Here is a 22,920-nt window from a genome sequence, read left to right as displayed (position 1 = left end):
TATATTTATTTTTCATCCTTGCCTTCTTCCCTTTCTTCTTCCTTCAACCTTTTTTCTTTCCCTTCCTTTTCATTCATTTTCGCCAGTTTTCCTTTCTCTTTTCTATTGTCTATTCTGTCTTTCACTTTTTATTCTCCCTGTTCTTGTTAGTTCATTCTTTAAGTTTTTTATCTTTCTCTTCCGTTTCTTCCTACTATTACATTTTTTTCTCATAACTCCTTTCCTTTCTTCTCTTTTTGCCTTTCTTCCTACTTTTCCTTGTCTCTTTTCCCTTTCTTCCTACATTCCTCCCCACTTTTCCCTTACTTCTTTCTTTTACTAACCCTTCGTTCTTTTTTTTTTTCTTTCCTCTTATTGCTACTTCCTTCTGTCCCTCTCCTTCTGTCTCCATTCAGTTTCCTTCTTTCTTCTGATTTTTTTCTCCCTCTCCCAAGTTCTTTTGCCTCCCTTATTCTTGCTCCTTGTTTCCAGTCATATGATCTGCTGGCAAATTTTACTAAGACCATTCCTCGAGGCAGCGGCAGTCATGCAAGCAAACCCTGATGTTAGGTTATGTCGCCTTCCTCCTCTTCCTCCTCTTCTTCTTCTTCTTCGTCTTCCTCCACCTCAAGCAAATCCACTTATGTCAGGTTTTTTTTTTTTTTTTTTTAGTCTTCTTTCTTTTCTTTCTTGCTATTTTCATTCTTGTTTTTTTTTCATTTCATCTGCCTTTCTTCCTTATTCTTCTTCTTTCTCCTTCTACTCACCTTCTGCCTCTTCCTCTTCTTTTTAATCTACCTTTCTCGGATTATTTTTAGTCTCTTTCTTATTCCCTCTTGCTACTCTTTCTATTTCTCTTTTCTTACATTGCTTCACCTTCCTTATCTGCTTCTCTCTCCTTCTACTCATCTTATTCCTCTTCCTCTTCCTTTTAATTCCCTTTTCTCGTTTTTTTTTTTGTCTTCTCATTTTTATTAATATTTTTCCCTTTCTCTTCTTCCATCTCTCTCGTTTCTTTTTCCTCCTCCTCCTCCTCCTCTTCCTCCATCTACTCCACTTCCCGCAAATCCACTTATCTCAATTTTTTTATTATTATTATTTATTTTTTTTTTTTAGTTTTTCCTTTCACGTTTTTCTCTCACTTCTACTGTTTCTCCATCACTCTTGCCTCCTTTCTTCTCCTCCTCCTACACATTCCATTTCAGATTATTCAGTCTTCATTTCTTGTTTTTCTCTCTCCTCTCCTCCTCCTCCTCCTCCTCCTGTTTCACTATCACCCTTGCCTCTCTATCTTCTGTTTCCTCCTCCTTTCCTTCCTACTCTATCTCCTGCTCTTTCGTCCTCCTTTCCTTTCTACTCTATCTCCTTCTATTTCTTTTATTATTCCAGTTCCTTTCTCTCATCTCATCTCGTTTTCTTTTCCCTCACCTCATTCTCAGGCGAAGAATGGTTCAGTTACCGATCAGTCTTCATCTTTTAAGGTTGTGCCGCTTCTTATTCGCTGTTTTCTGTACGAGTGGCGAGGCAGTTTGCAATCTTGTTCAGGGCATTACGCGCCTCTCCTCCATATGGCTTCATGCTCACCACGCCGCCCTGTTCTCGCCTCTACCGCCGACTTGCTTTCTGTTTTTCTATTATGTGTCTGACTTAGCGACTCCCTTCCAACTTTGTGTTCAAGCTTGGAAAAGTTGAATAAGGAAAAAAAAAGAAGGAAGGAAGGAGTAAAGTGACAGATGAATGGAATAGAGTATTAAGGTTGTTAGTGGTGATTCATTAGAGGGCTTAAAATAATATTGGACAAATTTATGGATGAAGATGATAGGTGGAAATACTGTATGTAGGTATATGTATTTCAGAGAGGGACTGCCATGTGTTGACCTAACGGCTTCTCGCAGCTTTCCTTTTGTTCTTATGTTATGATAAAAACATTGGTTTTCTGCCCAGACCCGGGATCGAACCGGGGACCTTTAGATCTTCAGTCTAACGCTCTCCCAACTGAGCTATCTAGGCTTGATATTGTGCCCGTATACTTTCTAATAAGTTTCTTATATTTATACTTTCCTATGTTGATTGGTTAGGGAGTATCAAAGTTAATGAAATAGTCTGGCAGAGGTTTCGCAAGTGATTCTGAAGGACACCTCTGATTACAAGAGAAGTAATCTCATTGTTAGATGTAGCTCAGTAACCAAAAGCCTACAGTTGTATCTTTTCCCAATAAAAAAAAAAAGGTGTACGGTTGTTTGTATTATATAAAAAAAAAAAGGTCATATTTTTATCATCAAAGAGTTAACATCCAAGTAAATTAAACATGCATGATAAAAGGCGTACGGGAATTAAAGTACCTATCATATTGACTTTTTGCCCGGTAAGAATCTAAAAATTATACCAAAGATTCTGAAAACCTTGTGTCTTGCTTTGAAACATGGATGGCGAGCCCAGGTAAAGAGGAAATGCAAGGGTAATGCAAGAAATATCATACCTCCTTTTTTTCTTCTTTTGTTAGAATAAGAAATAAATAAAAATACAAAAAAAATGGAGATCGTGGTTAGTATTCCTGCACCGTCTGGCAACCTTCAGTCACGTGCCGCACAGAGACATGTTCCCTTAACCTTGGCGAGCACGAGGACAACGAGAGCATCTTTAACAACACAAGCAGCGAGAAGAAGGAGGAGGAGGAGGAGGAGGAGGAGGAGGAGAATAAAAAAGAAAATAAAAACAATAAAAACAACAACATCATCATCATCATAATTATGCAAAAAGAAAAAGTAATCAAAAAGTAAAGAAAAAACGCATGTCTGTCAGTCTGCACTAACCTGTCCCCACCCTCTCTCACCTTGACGAACAAATCTGGCTGTAAAAAAAAAAAATAAGTAAATAGATAAATAAAAAAAAGTAAATAAATAAATAAAATCTTTAGGCTAAAGAATTTTTATTTTATGTTTTTTTTTAGTAATTGGTAAGAATATCTGTTTTCCTATTATAACCACCAAATAAATCGTAATGAGAAGAATCCCACTAAACAAAGCATTAATAACAAGCATCAGAAAAATAACAACGCAAAACAAGCACATTAAATGACTGTGAAAACATCCCCTTATCTCTTTTACATTCTCTTCCTCTCCACAAGAAAGTGATTTATTGCCCTGGATTTCCCCTCGTGTCTCCTGCGCGGAATTCCACCCCTGAGACAATGGTTTGTTAATAATTGTTTAAAGCAACACCAGCCAGTTGGTTAATATCGAAGGAATGTCGGTAGCGTGCCAGAGGAGCCCTAATGACGCGGGGGAGAAATGCGCACCGTTCTCTTTGTGTGGGTTTTTATGGGACACTCAGCCAAAACAAGTCCAGCAGCTGATGCCTCGCTTATCGTCATTTAGATTATTAGAGCACACTGTGGTGAGGGGTAAGGGGGACGGGTACGTTGATAGCAGTGGTGCTGGTGGTGATGGTAGTGGTGTAGGTGGTGATGGTGGTGGTGGTGGAAGTAGTAGTGGTGGTAGTAGTAGTAGTAGTAATAGTAGTAGTAGTAGTAGTAGTAGAAGTCGTTTTGGTAGAAGCAATATTAAACATTAAACATTAAACAATGCGTAAGACAATGTTTTTGTTTTTATTGTAGATGTACCCATAATGATAACAACAGCAACCACAACAACAACAACGCCAGCACCACCACCTACCCAACCACCACCACCACCACCACCAAAACCGTCTCCCACAAACAACAGCAGCAGCATCCAAAACAAACACGTTCCAGTAACATATAACTCAACCAGTTAGTTCCCAAGAAGCACAGCAGCATAGACGAATCAAAAACTCAAACCAAACCAGATTAGGGGCGGGCAGGCAGGCAGGCAGGCAGGCAGACACATTAGGGCAGGAACCCGCACCTCACATCCAACAAAAGATGAGTCAAGACGGGAAAAACTGATTGTGAACATGGCCAGTCCAGCTGATAGCCATTTATGTCAAAGGTTATCAAGGGGAACTGGTGCTTAATGGCTGGCTGGACATCTCATCAGCAACAACAATTAATTATCGCACCAGCCAACACCTCCAAGCATCGATCAGAGGTCAGGTGGATTAAGTGGATTGTTCCCAAGGTGCCATCACCCGTAACGAGCCTTCGGGGTGTGCAGTAGAAAGCCAGTCCAGGGTTCAGCTCAGCCCTCGTGGGGGGTACACACACACACACACACACACACACACACACACACACAAGCATCCCCATTACCTCCAACAAAAGACTGACAGGGTTTGTTCGCTACTGATTTCTGGTTCAGTAAACTCACCTACTAACTCTTGAAAGCAGGTTAGGTATGTACATACGCATTTACGCTTCTTACTCGGTTCTCACAAGGCTGGGACGAGGAACTGGTGACCAGGCAAGTTAGATACTCGATCCTATTACTAAAAGGGGAAAAAAAATAAGTGGATTTATATAGCAATAGGAAGTGGAGGCCAGCAGCTTTAACTAATATAAAAACGTCAGCACTTAGTAGTAGTAGTAGTAGTAGTAGTAGTAGTAGTAGTAGTAGTAGTAGTAGTAGTAGTAGTAGTAGTAGTATAAAGATAATTATAATAACTTTAATCATTAAGTACAAAAGTAGTAATATCAGTAACGCTATTATCGATCTCATTAATCACAACAATTTCTAAAACACACTTCCCAGTCGAGACACGCCGCGTGGATTCACCTGACACACCTGAGCACCGCACCTGTCCACAGTTTTATCGCGACATAATTAATATTTATCAAGACGGGCAAAAAAAAAAAAAAAAAAAAGCGCAGACCAGATCGAATGAAACAAAGAGAGAACAGACGAAAAGGAAAAAGTATAACAGCATGAACTTTTATCTTCCCACTCGTCACTGACCTTTTCTCTTCTTATCGATTGGAGAGTGAAAAGAAAATGGTAACAGAGGGTGATTAACACAACTTGATTACAATAATTCCTTTGTGCCGGAGAAAAGAAAGGATGCAAAGAAAAACGAGATAAGGAGACCAAAAGAAAAAGAGCACACTTCCAAGGCCCCCACACCTGGTTCCCTCAGCACTCTACTCCGAGGAACCAGCACTCAGCATCCTCAAAGCTTGTATACTCTGTTCAAGATGATTAATTCGAGGCCACAGACAAGCACACTCCACCACCAAAAGAGAGGTTCCACAAACAACACACCCACTCCATCCCCCCACTCCGCCCCCTCACATCCATTCACCCCGCCCACGCACACCCGCCAGCTCTCCCCCCACCATCCACCTCCACGCCTCCGCCATCCATTTAGTCTGTTTGTAGATAATTAAGACAGATCACAGGGCGGGACAGATGGAGTGTTTGGCCAGCGTGATCCTCGAACCTCCCTCCTCCCTCATACTCTCTCTCTCTCTCTCTCTCCGACTCTTCTTCCTCAACCTCTTCCTCTCAAGCCGCCTCATCTCTCCTCCTTCCTCTTCCCTCCGTTCCTGTTATGATGTGAAGGGAAGGGACGGGGATGGGAGGGGGGGTGAGAAGAGGGAAGGAAGGAATGGTCGTGCTGGTAAATGACAACTTCCTTGTGTATGTGGGTGGGAAGGGAGGTGGTGTGTGTGTGTGTGTGTGTGTGTGTGTGTGTGTGTGTGTGTGTGTGTATGTGTGTGTGTGTGTGTGTGTGTGTGTATGATCGTGTTTTTTGTTTATTTTTCGTACTGTTCAAAGCCTATCGGAAACACACACACACACACACACACACACACACACACACACACACACACACACACACACACACACACACACACACACACACACACACACACACACACACACACACACACACACACACACACACACACACTACATGTACCTCTTTTTATATAAATGTTCGAAAGTGAAGGGGTTAGAGAGAGAGAGAGAGAGAGAGAGAGAGAGAGAGAGAGAGAGAGAGAGAGAGAGAGAGAGAGAGAGAGAGAGAGAGAGATACAAACCACACATCCCATAAGTCTTTCATCCAACACACAATATATTAAACCCAAGCGACTGAGCCTCTGTGTCCAGCGTCAGCCTGCGTGCATATACACAGTGACGTGTGTCCCTCCAACCCCCGCAACCCTCACAGGACGACACACGACTCGCCTTGAACCCCTGACTCCTGACAAGCATCGCATCGCCGCCTCCGTCACCCCATCTCATCGTGCGCCAAGGATACCACGCGCCGCTACCCACGCCACTACGCCACAACAAGACGAAGACGGGCGTGCAGCAGGAAGGTGTGTGGGGTGAGGTAGGGGGGTGTTCTTCCATTTAAGCCGCACCTTCAATCACCCCAGAAGCCCTTGAAGCCTCAAAAAATAAATGTGTCGGCGGGGGTCCATTACAACCCTCTTTAGCCTCCTCGTAAACCATTCCTCGCCATTAATATTTATGGATAATCTTGGTAAACATTTTCCCTTGTTCGTGCTCTTCATCACGTAAGGTCATGATGGAGTGTATACCCTCCTCCTCCTCCTCCTCCTCCTCCTCCTCCTCCTCCTCCACCTCCTCTTCCTCCTCCTCCTCCTCCTCCTCTTCCTCCTCTTCCTCCTCCTTTTTTTCTTCTCTTCCTTCTTCTCTACCTCTCTTTCTTTCTCCCTGCCTCCCAGCATCCATCCTTCACGCACACACACACACACACACACACACACACACATATATCATAAGTTAAGTATTCTCAATGCATCGTGAGTCTGCAGTGTTTGTCTTCCGCCAGTCTGTTTGTGTGTGGTTGTTGGTGTTTTCTGTTCTGCTATAGAGGCGTTTGCACTTTGGTGTGTGTGTGTGTGTGTGTGTGTGTGTGTGTGATGAGTGGACGTGAGAGAGTTGTGGTTTCAAGCTTGAGTGAGTTGTCTGAGAAGCCGTGTTGTTGTTGTTTTGTTGTTGTTGTTGTTGTTGTTGTTGTTGTTGTTTTTGTTGTTGCTGTTGTGTGTGTGTGTGTGTGTGTGCGTGTGTGTGTGCTTTAAAGTAAACATAAACACTGCAGAAATATTTATGTGCATCTGTTGTGGCAATATGATGATGTAATCCAGCTTTCCTTCCCCCTCTCTTCCTCGTCTTAGTCTCAGCAACCCCACAAAGCCACCTTCATCACCGCCACTACCACCACCATCACCACCACCACCACCACCAAACAAACTACCCTGACCTCATTCCTATCCCTCTACCTTACATAACACCACCACGTACAATCAGTAAGCACCAACATCAGCACCACTTACAACACTGTCCATTACACAAGAAATTCGCAGTAACATCAACACTTCGTTACAAACACAACATTTAAAATAATGAAGCACTTAAAGAAAAACAGTAAAAAATACGCTCTACTTATATTATCAAGTAAACTTCTTTCCTTCCACTCACAACCAGAAAGGAACATTCACGCAAGGAATTTATGCATAGAAGCTAAAATTTTACACACTTTTTCTCTATTGGGGCCTGTACACTAACTACACCAGACCCTATTAAAGCACACACACACAGACACACACGTTATCCAGCCAATGAGATGCTTAATAATGCAGGCTAATGTTACCACCACCTTCCTGCCGCCACACCCAAACATCCTATTGACGCCACCGTGGTCTGCCGGGCGCCAGTGTGTGTGTGTCCGTCTGAGCGATAAACAGCCAGAGAAGCACGCGTCGTTTCTTTAAGGTTTTGCACATCACGTCCCTCGCTCCTGTGAGGTCCCCGCTGGATATGCCGCCGCACGCCCGCCACCCATCCTGCGACCCCTTTCAGACTGATAATGACTGCCACAAAGGTTGACAGTCCTTCCGCATCACCTTAGTCAGTCAGTCAGTCAGTCAGTCTCTCTTCAGTCTCTCTCTTCAGTCTCTCTCTCTCTCTCTCTCTCTCTCTCTCTCTCTCTCTCTCTCTCTCTCTCTAGCTAGCCTTTTTTTTTTCATCTAAACACTTCTCACGTAATCGTATAAAACAGAAATACAAAAAAGGAGCTGTGTTCTTAAGCTTCTTTGGAAACACAATAGATTAAATCTCCCAGTATTTTTTTTTTTCCGCGTAATCCTCTTCCTTATCCTCTGTCTCCCAAACTCTCCTCCATTCCCCACTTCGTAGTTTGTGACTCTCATCTGGTTTTCCTCCTGTCTCAGAGATGTGGTTTATTCTTAAAGCGTCTCTCTCTCTCTCTCTCTCTCTCTCTCTCTCTCTCTCTCTCTCTCTCTCTCTCTCTCTCTCTCTCTGAACCTTGAAGTCCGTTTTAACATCTTAGTTCCCGTTCTTTCGCCTCGACAAATTCTAACCAATTGATCCTCGACTGCTGGAGAAGCTAAAGAAGGAGAGGAAGAGAGGGAGACAGAAAAAAAAAAACATAGTAGTGCCTCTTATGTCGCACGTAGGATGGGAAGGAAGGAGCGAGGCATCATCATAAGACCTTCCCAAGACGTTCCTGTCAGCACGAGGCTCCTCTGTGTACCGCCTTGGACACGAGCACTGCATGAGTCAGCCTCGCCACGCTCGCTAAGTCATTACGCCGGCGATGTCTTCCTCTTCTGCGGCGGCTTTTCACTCTCCCCTACTCGCTCCTCCCACAAGTGACAGTCATCTGCGCGCGATATCTATTAAGGGGCGCCGGATCCCTGCCATTACCTGCCGCTCGTTATGGTGGTAATGGATAACGCTCAGGTGCTCAAGGTGGTGTACAGGTAAGGCTATGACATCACTTGCTGTTTAACCAATAGGCGCGTCTTTTACCTCCCGTTAAGTGAAGTGAGCTGCCGCCGCCTCCTCCTCCTTCTGCCTCCTCCTTCCTCCCGCCGATAAAAATCACGTTTCATTCATCACTCCGTATGAATTAGTAAAAAGCGACTTAGGAAAATAAATAATACATAATTCCCGCGGCGAGCCCATTCATCAGGGTGAGCTGGTGTGGTCCTGGGGAATATTAATGACGCGTGTCTGACCCCGCCACACCCCTGGCCCCGAGGGGAGGGACGGGAGGCGGGAGTGATGAGGCGTAGATCAGTCACCGCCACCTGCAGGTCGACAAACTCTCCATATCCTCATTATCATTTCTATTTCCTCTCGATTTTATCCTCCTCCTCCATCTTCACCGCCTCCTCCTCCTCCTCTTCTTCCTCCTCCTCCTCCTGGTCATGCTAAGTAGCTTTCCTATACTTCACTTCATCCCCTCCTCCTCCTCCTCTTCCTCCTTGATTTCTCAGCCGCGCCCCGCCCGTCCCTCGCTCCGCCCTACCCTCAAACCCTTTCCCTGTTATCACCTCTCGGACAGGGCAAGGCGCCGTCCCTCCTCCAGTCTATCAGGCGGAGGGGTGGCTTGTAAATCTAATTGGTTACTTGTTAAACAGTAAAAACGTATTTAATCTCTCTCTCTCTCTCTCTCTCTCTCGTACATACACACATACATAAATCATGATGAAGGTAAAGAAAACAGAAGCAACAAGTGATGATTTAACGGGGTGACTGACTAATGGTGGCATCAGATCCCTCACTCACACCTCAGCACTCTTGTTTCGCGGCCCTGCACATCCCGCTTCACCCCTCACGTGTCGCACCCACACCCAACACTCACCCTCCCTCACTCTCTCAACCCACACCAAACACACCCTCCCTCAGCCTCTCAACCCACGTCCAACACTCACCGTGCCTCGCCCTCTCAACCCACACCCAACACACCCTCCCTCAGCCTCTCAACCCACATCCATGACTCACACACCTCTCACAACCTGTCTCCTCACCCTCAACTCCCGCTCCCCTCACTGGCTGCCTCCACACCCAACACTCAGGCTCTCTCGCCCCTTCGCCTCCTGTCTCTGTCCCACACGCGGTCCATGTTTAGCCTCTCATCGGCCCTTCAGTAAAATTGCATAAAATTATAAAATAAGTAACATGCGGAGTCTAGAATTGTTTAGTTTCAAATTCAAACTAGTAAATCATATGCCCGCGTTGGCTCTAGGCTAAAAATGCAAAAAGAAAAAAGTCAATAAATATGACTACAAATCGTAACCGCTAAACGAATTACTGAGTGAACATGAGGCAGAAATGGATTGGAAACTCGCAGGGCTGCTTAGAAATCGTATTCACCAGTCTCGCCGCGGGATGGTTCCTGTACATCATCCACCAAATTACCCTAACGACATAAAAATCATTTCTCGTAACTCCCTCATCGTGCGGTGCTAGTTTGCCTCACTATTCAGTAATGGAGGTAGAGGCTAACGAGGTATGCGAAGCAACTGCTCTTCGCTAACTGCATCTAGCCTGTGTGTGCCACGGGTCTCCAAGCCAGGTACCGGTACAAATATAAGGTAAACTTGTTGAGGTACAGTACACACTATCAGATGCGATCCTCCTCCGAAGGTCGTGTTTCTGACGCGGCGACGTAACGGATGATATCCAGTTGATCTTAACCACTGGAGGAGGGGATTCATCAAAGGTCTGGAATCTTTCCTTCCCCTCCCGTTCTCCTTGAAAAAAAAAAAAACACCAGTATTAAAAAGAAAGGAAAAGGACTATGTAACAATTTTATTTGTGTTACTGGATCTTAATTTCTCCGGATGTAACTTTGTTACTAGTCTCATCCGAAAAAAAAAAATCGATTTTATTCATTGAGCTGGAAACAGGACCAGGCCTGTGGGCAAGACGTAAACAAGAGTCGCAGTGACGCAGCGCAGCCAGACGAGCAGCACGAGCACCGGTGTGCAGCCCAAGGTGTCCCGATACTCTCTTAAGACAGGCAACACAAAGAGTGGCAGTTGTTCCAGCAGGGCGACGGCATGCAGCGGCAACAGACGCAAGGGGCGTGGTGCGGGCGTGCGAGGCCCCACAGGCTGGCGTGGGCACGGTGGGAGGGCGTGTGGGGAGCCGCCCTTCGCACCTTGGCCGATGAAGCAGGACGCAAGCCCTTCATTACGAGTGTTCGGCGCGAAGCATTACTGCTTTTTGTTGTTGTGTTATTTTGCCCTCACGCCACTTTTGTATTGTTGGTGTGTACCATTATCTCATACTTTATTGATTTTTTATTGTTCCCTGCCCCCGGTGATGTGGTATCGCGCGGGGCCTCCATTACTGCGCCCGGGCTGCCCTCCTGTCTGCCCAATTGATATCATTATCTGCAAAGTAGCACCCTGCCAAGACCTCCACCACTATATATATATATATATATATATATATATATATATATATATATATATATATATATATATATATATATATATACACACACACACACACACACACACACACACACACACACACACACATATACACACATACATACATACATACATACATACAAACGTATGTACGTACATATATTTATGCAAATGTACATAAATGCATAAATACACACAAACGTGTGTGTGTGTGTGTGTGTGTGTGTGTGTGTGTGTGTGTGTGTGTGTGTGTGTGTGTGTGTGTATCGCGCAGCTCCTCAGCTGCCCTGGCTGGAGGTGTTTGACTCGCGCGGCCATAATTGGAGGAGGAAAACAACATATCAAGTTGACGTGTACTTTGGCTTTTTAAAACACTCAAGTATAGAATAATAATAATCAACACATTCCTTATGTGAGGCTGAGAGGCAAAGGGACGACACTCTCCCATTAAGTCAGTATCTCCCTGGGAGGATGTGCTGTGGGGTGAGAAAGCTGACGAGCGGCCTGGCGGGAAGGTGAGGCGGGGAGGCAGGTCGGGGAGCCAGAACTGAGGTGTGGCGAGAGCCTGTGGCGAGTGTGTGGCTAATGAGCTGCATGGATAAAGACGTGATGTGGTTGTGGTAATCAAAGCAGGAGATGAGAGAAAGAGAGGGAGTGTGACGTGTTGGGGAATGGATACAAGTTGGTGGTGGTGGGGGCGGGTGGGTCACACAGATGGAGTGAGCGGTGTGTGTGTGTGTGTGTGTGGTGTAGTGTGGGAAATTATGGCTGCGTTACTCAAGACGAGTGTGGGAGCGAGGTGGTGCATGTGAGAGGATCATGTGTGGGTGACGGCGGGGCGGTGAAGGGTGACGCTACAGGCGTGGTGAGGCAAGAAAGGCGTGACACAGGCTAGCACACACGGCCCAGCCTGTCACTCGCGACACTACACTTTCACAACATAAGCTGCGGGAAACGTTACGGTGAGGACAGAACACTAATACTATTTATTTTTACATCACGACTAAATTGTGAGTAAGATGTTAAATATTGTATTAGACCTTAACCACTATGTACAAGAAGGCCTCTTTGTCCAAGGAACAGAATAACAAACGGTGAGGAGCCCCTGACGTCCTACCTAGGTTGTTTGATGGCACCAGTGGACGCCAACAAGTACTGGAGGGGAGAGTACATTGCGTTGAATGGTTCCTGAGAGCACACCTTGGCGAGAAGTGGATACACGTTTAGAAATGAGAAATTGTTCGAAAACTAACCCTGAGCAGTCCAAGCCAAGACATTAAGTTCCTAGAGGGATTATGTTTTTTTTTTTTTTAAGTAAAAGTTTATCTAGGCTCTTCAAGAATACATGAGTTTACATTCAATGTAGAATTTTACAGTGGGTGATTACAGTGTGGCAAGTTTTTACTGGGAAATAGTTTCCTTTAAAATTTTTCGAATTTTCTACGGTAGACAATGCAATCTTAAATGCTGGGAGTCACCGCTGCATTCATGATGGCGCCGCTACACAAGGCTTGGTGCCACAGTGAGAGCTGCGGGTGATGGGAGACTTGCAGGGACTGAGAAGCTTGAACACTTGTCCTGAGGATGCACGCCGGGCCAGACACCGCGCCATCGTTATCCGGCACTTCTTGTTTTCTTTGTCTGTTGGTCACTTTTTGAAATTTGCGGAGATTTGCAATTTTCAGATAATATCGGAAAAAAAAAATGACAATAAGATCTGATGACTAGTTAGAAAGTCGGCCTTGTGTCAGGTTTTATAATCCTGCTGTAAAACAAAAAAAAATTAGAAATACCCTCCCTTAGACCACGGTGAGAAAAAGCTCCAATATTACAACAACTAATCTCATGGTAACGACTCGTGGGGCTCGAACCCGCAATCTCAGAGCGAGGACAGTACACTTTATCTCCCCGCCATTGTATGTATGTGCGTACCTCTCACACCGCCCCGGGTCACGCCAATCCTTGTTCCTTCACCCTGCGCCTTACCCACTTACTAGACTTGCCGCCGCCGTCATCGCCTCCTCCGCATCCTCCTCCTCCTCCTCACCGTGTTCTTCTTCCTTTTTTTTTTTCTCTCCTTCCTCATTCTTGCACCATCCTACACACACCTGAGTACAAGACAAGACGTGCAACACTTTACAGCTTCGTCTGAGGTGTTGGTGAGGAATAACCTTAATGAATTATGTTGTGTTGCTGTCCACCAAGGCAAATCTCCCCTCTTCCCCCCCAACTCTCTCTCTCTCTCTCTCTCTCTCTCTCTCTCTCTCTCTCTCTCTCTCTCTCTCTCTCTCACAGAATCCAAAATAGAACTCTCTGTACATGCATGCGTGTGAGAAGCACGAAGAAGGTTCACGCGTTGGTCAGCGAGAGAAAACCTTCCCACTGCTCTTTGCCATTCACATTTGTTTACGTCACTTAACCGTTTTAAAATAGTGACTTGCCTTCGCTAGGCGTGACCCGTCCACTGCTAGGACCTGCGTGCTTCCCGTGATCTCCACCCGCGTTGAGAGATAGACGTGGTGGGAGGTGGGGAAGCAGAAACCATCGGGAAATCAAGCGTGGTAATGGTGATAAGCAGCGAGCTTCTCACCACCATTTCGCGTCCCCCAAGCCTCGCCAGGCCCCGGAAGACGAGCTGGTGAGACGCGCACATCCCCAGAATTTATCGAGCGCTTTATGCACCACACTTGGCACAACTAAAAACCTTCCCGCTGTAACCCTTCATTAGCCACTGAGTTCTTTAGGCCGCGTTATGCAAATGCAGCCCTGCGGTTCCGTATGGCCAGGTGTGTGCCGTAACTGCCTCGTCTGGGCCATGCATATTTCGCAGAAAGGTAGTGTCGTGTCGGCCGCGTTAGCTCATATCTTCATTTGCACTCGTAACCTCCCTCCTGAGTGAGATGCAAGAGGTGGGTGTGCGCGGGGATCCTGGCTGGGGATCGCGGTGGGATGTCTAGGACGTGAGAGGCTGAATAGTTTGTAGGTGCTTCGCGAGGGAGAGGACGAGGGGGAGTACGTAGGTAGGGTGAGGTCTGGTGAGTTTAGTGGATGGGGGTGGGTGGGGTGCGGCGTGCTGGGCAAGGCTGCGAGGGCGTGATGCAGGGGGAGAGCGGCGGCGGCCCAACATGCAGATGGCCTCACTAATTACTGACGAGGGACGAAGGTAAGAGGTAAGAGTAAGGCTGCCCGGCTATTACCTACAGAGCCTGGGGCTAGTAGGTTATATATGTGGCAGGGAGGGAGGAAAGCAGGACTAGGTAGAGAGGGGAGAGGTGGGCGAGGAGGTGGAGCAGGGGAGGGGAGCGGGCTTGGGCTGTAGTATTCCTTGAGCGGCACACGGCTACAGATACAAGACCTCCTCACCGCGGGACATTCAGGTCAACATGTACATTCATTTTACACTCGGCCGACACATGCAGCGGCACCCGAGACGTGACCAGGCTGACCACGCGGCTAACCACAACAACCAGAAACCCGCAGTAAGGCGAGGAAATTCAAGGAGCTGCTTTGTCTTTATCGCGGCCGAGAGAGACATGAAGGCGACCACAGTTACCTGGGGAATACGAATGCGAGCCTTGGCACACTAACTACTGACACACTAAGAACATATTAAGCATTGGTGCGCGAAGGTGGATTATTTCGTTCACTTAACTTGAAAAATTATCTCCTGTCCCCTGTGGCTTCTGTTGAGGTTAATTTAATAGTTTTGTGCAGGTTTTGTATACAGTTTTGAAAGGCATCACCGATAGCAAAACGAAAAGTAGATTATTTAAAGCTTTCTTTAGATTATGTACTTAGTGTTCTATTTATTCATTTATCTATCTATTTATCTATGTCTATTCAATGTGGGCATTTGGGATCTCAGTGAAATCGCCTATCATTCCCCAAATAAGATGGCAATTACTTATCACACTTTCATTAAATAAGATGGAAGTTATTTATCATACTGAAGACGAAGACAACATCCAAGAATAAAGACTTCATTACAACAATGCTGCTTACCGAAGTCCCCTCATTATCATCATCTCCTTTCGGACATATTCAAAATTCGTAGACAGTTGGAGAAACTCATTATTATTACCCACATAATACACACAGAGACAGACATCGAGATACAAAGGCGAACAGACAGAGAGACAGACAAAGAAACAGACAAGTGAAGAGTAAGAGAGAGAGAGAGAGAGAGAGAGAGAGAGAGAGAGAGAGAGAGAGAGAGAGAGAGAGGAGAGAGAGAGAGAGGAGAGAGAGAGAGAGAGAGAGAGAATAATATAAACACACACTTCCCAACACAGACAAACACACCACGAAAACCTCATACATACATACAAACACACAAACACACAAACACACACATACCAACAACCCACAACATATATTTATACCATCACCACCACCACAACCACCACCACTACCACCACCAACACAACACCTGCCGCAGTTTGGGGGGTTAAGACGTAGCTTTAAGTTTACGAGTCACTCTTCATCATCCCGGGGAGGGTTAGCTGTCCTGCCTCACGCTTGAAGCTCCATCATCCACGCTGGGAAAATCGCTGCTGAGGCTATGCAGATGTGACCGTTCCTCATGCATGCTGGCAGGTAGGAGGAGGAGGAGGAGGAGGAGGAGGAGGAGGAGGAGGAGGAGGAGGAGGAGGAGGAGGAGGAGGAGGAGGAGGAGAAGAAGGAGGAGGAGGAGGAGGAGGAGGAGAAGGAGGAGGAGGAGGAGGAGGAGGAGGAGGAGGATGGGGATGGAGGAGGCCGAGACGCAGACAAAAAAAAAAGAGTTTTAGATGAAAGAGACAAAACATGTAAAAACAGACAACTCATTTGGTACAGAAAAAAGAAACCATACAATATTATTTTAAGAAGATGAGGAGGAGGAGGAGGAGGAGAAGAAGGGCGTAAAGAAAGCTGAGCCGGAAAACAAAAGTTATAGGTGAAAAAAAAGACAAAAACGATGTAAAAACAGACATGTCAGACAAAAAAATATATAATTTGATAATATTACTTTAAGAGGAGGAGGGAGGAGGAGGAAGAGAGGAAGGTCTGAGACACAGAAAAAAGTTATGATAAAAAAAAAGAGACAAAACGATGTAAAAACAGAGAATTGAGACTGGAAAAAAACAGGAACTATATATTTTCATTTCAAGAGGCGGAAGAGGAAAGAGGAGGATGAAAAGGGAACTGCAAGCAATGCAAACACTGAGAAAGAAAAACTATAGAAAGAAGACAAACATAGTAAAAAAAAAAAGACGAAAAAAACAGCAACTATACATTATTTTAGAAAGAAAAGAAACGAACGACGAGGAAAAAGATCCAAAGAACACGGAGACAACGAAAGAAGACTTTGTAGAGGAAGGGAAAGCAGTGTGAGAAAACATAAACGCGAAGAAACAGCAACAACGTAACGTCATTTTATATTTTCATGTGACATTGAGGCCTTGCGAGTGTTGTGTTCCTTGTGTTCATTGTGCGGGTGGCGAGGGTGACAAGTGACCAGTCTTCCCAGGTCCTCACGCCGCTCACTCCGCGTCAAGAGACAGGATGACGCTCGGGACACATTCACAGAGACATCCATCCCGCATACAAGTGTTGTGGCTGACTTGAGCCCTTCCCACGCCCTCCCACGCACGCCACTGTGCTGCCGCCTCTCACGTACACGAGAGGTACCATACATGGGTTGCAGTGAAGAATAGGTTGAAGTAAGAGCTCAGGGAGAGAAAGGGGCACTCCTATACACCAATCAAAGCTACTGAAGGTATTATGAAAGCAACCCTATATTAAAAAAAGCTCTTAAATAAAATTACTTTTCACTGCCTGTAAAAGTAATATTATCCGTGAAAGTGAGACACGAATGACGCGTCTAAAGGAGGATCCACAAAGGAATTTTTCACTCAGTTTGAATACCTAGGGCGTCTCCCGTGTATCTCCTTCTCCTGCACGTAAAATATCCCGGGACCTGCTTCCCTGGGCCTGCCTGCTGAGCCTCCGCGGGGCGCATCGGTGGGGACCATGTCTGATGTACCCAAGGGTCTCCGGAAAATCGTTAATGCCCCACAAAGTCCAGGTCTCAATAAGTCAAGAAAAAGGGAAAAGGCCAAGCTTACGTTCCCCCGCCAGTCGACCTTGACGAGGCGAGACAAAAACCTCACAGGCGCCGCCGAGGCATTACCTTGCAACACGACGCCGCCGCGGCCGCAGTCCTCTGCCGCAGCCCCGCCGCGCTTTCACGTCCGAGACACATCCCCACGCTGCCACGCAGGTACTTAAAAAATGAACTCATATTTTAAGGAATTTTAAAACTATAACATCAGTAAAAAAATTAAGAGTATGGCTTTTACATAAGAGGAGGAAAGATCATCGCCGGGTATAAGAACGAAGAAAAAATGTTGGAATGTAAGAAAAAATTGCTCTAATTCAAATACTCGAAATTCACAGCGTCACTAAGACTAAAATCACGCACACAAAAAAATATTCATCTGTGGAATTATTCTTTTTTCTACCTGGATAATTGCTGGACATTTGCCGTCCATATTTTCAAGACCTAATAAACACAGATATGCAAGAATAAAACGCAACCGAGCAGCGAAAACTTTTCTCCTGCACGTTCTTCTTTTTCCTCTCCTTTCTAATGGCCCTTGATGCAGCAAGAGGCAATATCATACTGGAATAAAATGCTGCGTCCCCATCCACGGCTCTTATTCGCCCTTAACACGGCAAACAGCGCGCCTTTGTACGAGGCCAAAATATGTCTTACAATTTCACAGTTTTTACCCGTCCTTAATGCGATAAAGTGGAAGCCATTATAGCGAGATATAAACGAACCGTCAACGCCCTTCGCTGGGGACCCTCGGCTCTGTGACCCCAAAGCCGCCACTGCACCCATCACTAATCCTCCTCCTCCTCCTACTCCTCCTCCTCTTCCTCCTCCTCCTCCTCATCCTCCTCCTTTTCTTCCTCCCCGGCAGGATCCGCGGCTCCTTTCAGCGGCACGCGGGGTAATGGCCGATTGCGGGACACATCCTATTTTCCCGCTCCGGAAAAAGCGAGTCATGCAGCGTCACCTGAGGGCGCGCCATTATGTCTCACCTTTAAAGTGGAGCGTCATGCATCCTCCCCTCTCCCCGCCTTCCCCATCTCCATCCCTTCCTCTGTCCCTTCCTCCATCTCAGTCCATCCCTCCCTCCATCTCTTCTTCCTCTCGAGACTTCACCCCTGCCGTCCTTATTTTCCATGTCTCTCCCACTCTAGTGCTTCCCTCATCGTGCATGCCTCTCCCCGACGATGAAGGTGAAGCAGTGGTGTGGTGTGGTGTGGTGTGGGTGTGATGGTGTGGTGAGGTGAGAGAAAATAACACCGAAGACACAGCCAACCACAAACCTGCACCACTGCCAAGCACCAAACCTCCCCCTATCACCGCCGCCGCCAATATCACCACTATCATCTCTCCACCATCCGCCACCACCACCGCCACAATCAGCCCGCGCCGCATCGCTTCAAAAAACACGAGAATGGGAAGATAAATCAAAGAAACTGTAGCGGCGATCTTACTTTTATCCTTGACAATACCACACCCTTACTCAATTATTTTCCTCCTCCTCCTCCTCCTCCGCAACCGCTTCAAGGACGAGCTGGACTTAGCATTCACATCAACAAGCACACACATAAACTACCTAACTAACCCAGCAATTCTAACTTCACACTCCGCCGCCATTCCGCCTTTCACAGTTCCCGCCAAACACGCAAGCTCATACCGCCACATAAAAAAAAAGAAGACAACTTTACGTGTAAGCTGATGCAAAATTGGACGGAGAATTAAAGTAACATTATCTCCCTCAATGTCTGCGGGACCATGTGAAGCAATTCTATCAGTGACTTGGACATTTTTTTTTTTATCGATTCTTTTTTTTTTTTTTTCACTTGGTAAGACATGAAGCAAAATTCCAGGTACGTAGTCGGTTTATCAATGACTTCGACGACTGATTGGAGCTGCCGGACGGGGAGAAGGACGCGCCAGTCAGGAAAGAGTTGCGAGTTTATCACTGCTGTCGACTAATGAAGCGTCAGTCAGTGGAAAAGGAAAATCAACTTGTGAAGGAGACCAGGACAAGACGGAACCGACAGACAGCAAATAGACAGCACGTTTTGTAGTGTATGTGGCAAGAGAGAGAGAGAGAGAGAGAGAGAGAGAGAGAGAGAGAGATGAGAGAGAGAGGAGAGAGGAGAGAGAGAGAGAGAGAGAGAGAGAGAGAGAGAGAGAGAGAGAGAGAGAGAATTTCTTATATATTTTTTTTATTTTCTATCTTTTCTCTTTCTTTTCTTTTTCACTTTCTTTAATTATTTCAAGGTTTCTTCTTTTTTACTCTTTTTTTACCTTCTTACCTCTTTCCTCCTTTTCACTCTTCTTTCTTCATTTCTTTTATTTTCTTTTTGGCGAAGTGCTACGACGAGAGAGAGAGAGAGAGAGAGAGAGAGAGAGAGAGAGAGAGAGAGAGAGAGAGAGAGAGAGAGTGAGAGAGAGAGAGAGCCAGCCGTTTTTCTAGCATCAGCCCTGATAAAACCCTGCCTCTCGTCGCCAGAAGCAAGACTGAACTATACGAGGCGCCTCTTTGGAACACGCCCTTCTCCATCATCTCCTCATCTTCCTCTTGTTCACCCTTATTCCCATTCTGGCCTACGCCTTTCCCTCAACCTTCTTCTCCTAGGGCTTGTCACTCATTATCCTCCGCCGCCTCTTCATTTAAGTCTTTTCTATTCTTCCTTGTTTATTTCTTTTCTCTCTTTATCTTTTCCTCCACATCCTTCCATTTGTGCCTTCTTCTTCTTGTGTGTTTATTTTTCTTATTCTTCTTATTCCTTCATAATTTCTTCTATCTTTTTTTTTTTTAATTCTCTCTACGCCTTTTCTTCCTATACATAACTTTTATTTATGTACTCTACTACCACCACTACCTCCCTCCTTCTCACCTCCTTCTCCTCCTCCTAATCCTCTTTATCCCCCTGTTATTTTCTTCTATACTTTGTTCATCCTCCTTGCTCTTATTATATTTACTACGCCACCACCTTTTCCTCGAACGTCCTTTCCTTCGCCAATACCTCCACCTAAGCAGGTCCTCCCCATCACCCTTCTCTCATGCTCACTCAACCTTCTCATAATTTTACTTCATCTTCCTCTTCCCTATCCTCCTTCCGAAGCCCTCACCTCCACACGCACCTTGAGGACGTGAACGCAGGTGTATCTCAAAAGGCATCATGCATCCCTTTTATCCCCCTCACTCGAGCACTCACACCGTCGGGGGCTTGGGGCGACAGCATTATCAGGGACACGGACATCACCTGAGGGCCACAGGGGGTTGACACGTCGCTGGCTGTTAACACTGTCCATATACGTAGCCCGACTTACGATTAAATTATAGATACTCGTGTGAATGCCGCAGTGCTGGAGGATGCTCAGAGAGGTCGGGGGCGTCCGGCAAAGGGTTGAAGGAAAGTTGTTGGTTGTGGTAAATAAGTGGGAGGGTTTCAGAGTTTGCTTTGCTTTGATTACTGCATAGGTATCTGTTTATTTTTCTTTTCATTTTGGGTATCAGGTGCTTAGTTTTCATGCTGGGTATCTGCTGCAGGGTGTCTAAGAGGTAGGTCGTGGGTGTCTGGCATGGGGAGGAAATGAAGGCTTGTGTGGATAAGATGGAGAGTTTGGGATTGTTCGTTCGTTCACGGCATATCTTTTTTTCTTTTTTTTTTTATCAGTTGGAGAATGCGTAAGTGGCGTCTAGGCAAAGGGGAGAAATGAGGGTTGTTGGTTGTGTGAGTAGGTATCAGTTTGCTTGTTTATTCGTTCACTGCATAGCTATCTGTTAGATTTTTTATTCTAGGTGTCATTAAAGGCTGATACGTGTTGGATGATGTTCAACAGGTCGTGGCGTCTAGCGAGGGAAGAAGGAAAGTTGTTGGGTGTAGTTTACGTGATTGCTTGGTCGTTAACTCCTTCATCGCCTTGGTATCAGTTTAACCTTTATTCTCCGTATCATTAAAGTAATATACGTATTAATGTTTATGATATAAGTTTGTAATGAAGGAGTTAAAAATAATCTCACAAAATCTAGTTACTCCTCCATTGCAATTTTACACTTATTTTCTCTAGTGACTCCATGAAGCTTAGTATTGAGTGGGTCACCATGAACACGGATTGAATTATCTAAGACATAAGGAGTGGTGTGCTGGGGTAAGCGTGAAGTTACGAGTATATTCACAAAGGCCCACTTGAACATAATCAGATGCAGACTTAAATTTTTCGCCCGTACGAGGTTGTCTGTGATAAAATATACAATTCATTATGAAGTAAGAGGTGTAAGAATACTAAAGGTTAAAGCTTCTCCCGCCCATCCGCCGTCCCACTCTAAAGAAAGTTGTGGATTTATAGTAGAGAATTGAAATATTATGTAGAAGAAAAAATTGTCTTGTTTTAAAATGAATCGGGTAGATCAACTCTCTCTCTCTCTCTCTCTCTCCTCTCTCTCTCTCTCTCTCTCTCTCTCTCTCTCTCTCTCCTCTCTCTCTCTCTCTCTCTCTCTCTCTCTCTCTCTCTCTCACTCTCTCTCTCTGTGCTGTTTTAAAATGAAACGGGGTAAGTCAAGTCTGCCCCAGCCTGTCTATCTGTCCATTCGTTCGTGTCTCTCTCTCTCTCTCTCTCTCTCTCTCTCTCTCTCTCTCTCTCTCTCTCTCTCTCTCTCTCTCTCTCTCTCTCTCTCTCTCTCTCTCTCCCTGACTAATTCACCAAAATAATAAGGGGTAATTTGTTTATGAGGCAAGTAAATCACGTCAAGACTACATGATCTTGAGTCATATTCCCGCTGGCATAAAAAAAAAAAAAAGTATGAAAAAGAGCAAAGGCAAAAAAAAATATATATAAGTGCTTTAAGATGACGCTGGAGGCACGACCGTCCACTGACCCACGCCCTCTCTCTCTCTCTCTCTCTCTCTCTCTCTCTCTCTCTCTCTGGTATGTCACAAAAACACAGCAGAGGAAAAAGTTAATGGCACGACCCAGCTCCGCCGTTATGAAAGGCATCAGGAAGGAAGGGAGGGGAGAAGGGTGTACGTGGGGGGAGGGGGGAGGGAGGGAATGGCTGATGCTGCTCCGGCCCATGAGGGGAGTGAGGAGTGGAGTGAGGGATGTGAATGGAGTGAGTGGAATGAGGGGGGAGAGAGAGAGAGAGAGAGAGGGGGGAGGGAGGAGAAATTGTATCTTAGAGCTAAAGTTAAAAAAAAGTAAAAAAAAAGGTGTAATAAGAAGGTTGTTTTTGTGATGTCTTCCTGAATTTTCTTTGATTTTTCTTTGTTTGCGTATGACTGACTCTCTCCGTGTGTGTGTGTGTGTGTGTGTGTGTGTGTGTGTGTGTGTGTGTGTGTGTGTGTGTGTGTGTGTGTGTGTGTGTGTGTGTGTGTGTGTGTGTGTGTGTGTGTGTGTGTGTGTGTGTGTGTGTGTGTGTGTGTGTGTGTGTGTGTGTGTGTGTGTGGGCAAGCATGCAAACAGGAACACGCCCAAAGGAAAGGAGTAAGAGATGGAGGAGGAGGAGGAGGAGGAGGAGGAGGAGGAGGAGGAGGAGGAGGAGGAGGAGGAGGAGGAGGAGGAGGAGGAGGAGAAGGAGAAGAAGAAGAAGAAGAAGAAGAAGAAGAAGAAGAAGAAGAAGAAGAAGAAGAAGAAGAAGAAGAAGAAGAAGAAGAAGAAGAAGAAGAAGAAGAAGAAGAAGAAGAAGAAGAAGGAGAAGAAGAAGAAGTAGAAGGAGGAGGAGGAGGAGAAA

The 22,920-nt window shown here is 45.6% G+C and overlaps 1 long non-coding RNA gene and 1 other non-coding gene across 2 annotated transcripts in view; both read right to left on the bottom strand.

Moving 5' to 3' along the window:
• Positions 1-22,920, bottom strand: part of LOC135105453 (uncharacterized) — a 97,345-nt gene that overhangs the window by 17,499 nt on the left and 56,926 nt on the right. The gene's annotated exons all lie outside the window — the stretch shown is intronic.
• Trnaf-gaa (transfer RNA phenylalanine (anticodon GAA)) lies at positions 1,917-1,989 on the bottom strand. Its single transcript has one exon. It is a non-coding gene; the product is annotated as a tRNA-Phe (tRNA).

Source organism: Scylla paramamosain, chromosome 12 (assembly GCF_035594125.1).
Source record: "Scylla paramamosain isolate STU-SP2022 chromosome 12, ASM3559412v1, whole genome shotgun sequence".
NCBI classification, from domain to species: domain Eukaryota; kingdom Metazoa; phylum Arthropoda; class Malacostraca; order Decapoda; family Portunidae; genus Scylla; species Scylla paramamosain.
Note: the sequence above shows the minus strand (reverse complement) of the source record. Positions and strands in the feature narration are given on the sequence as shown.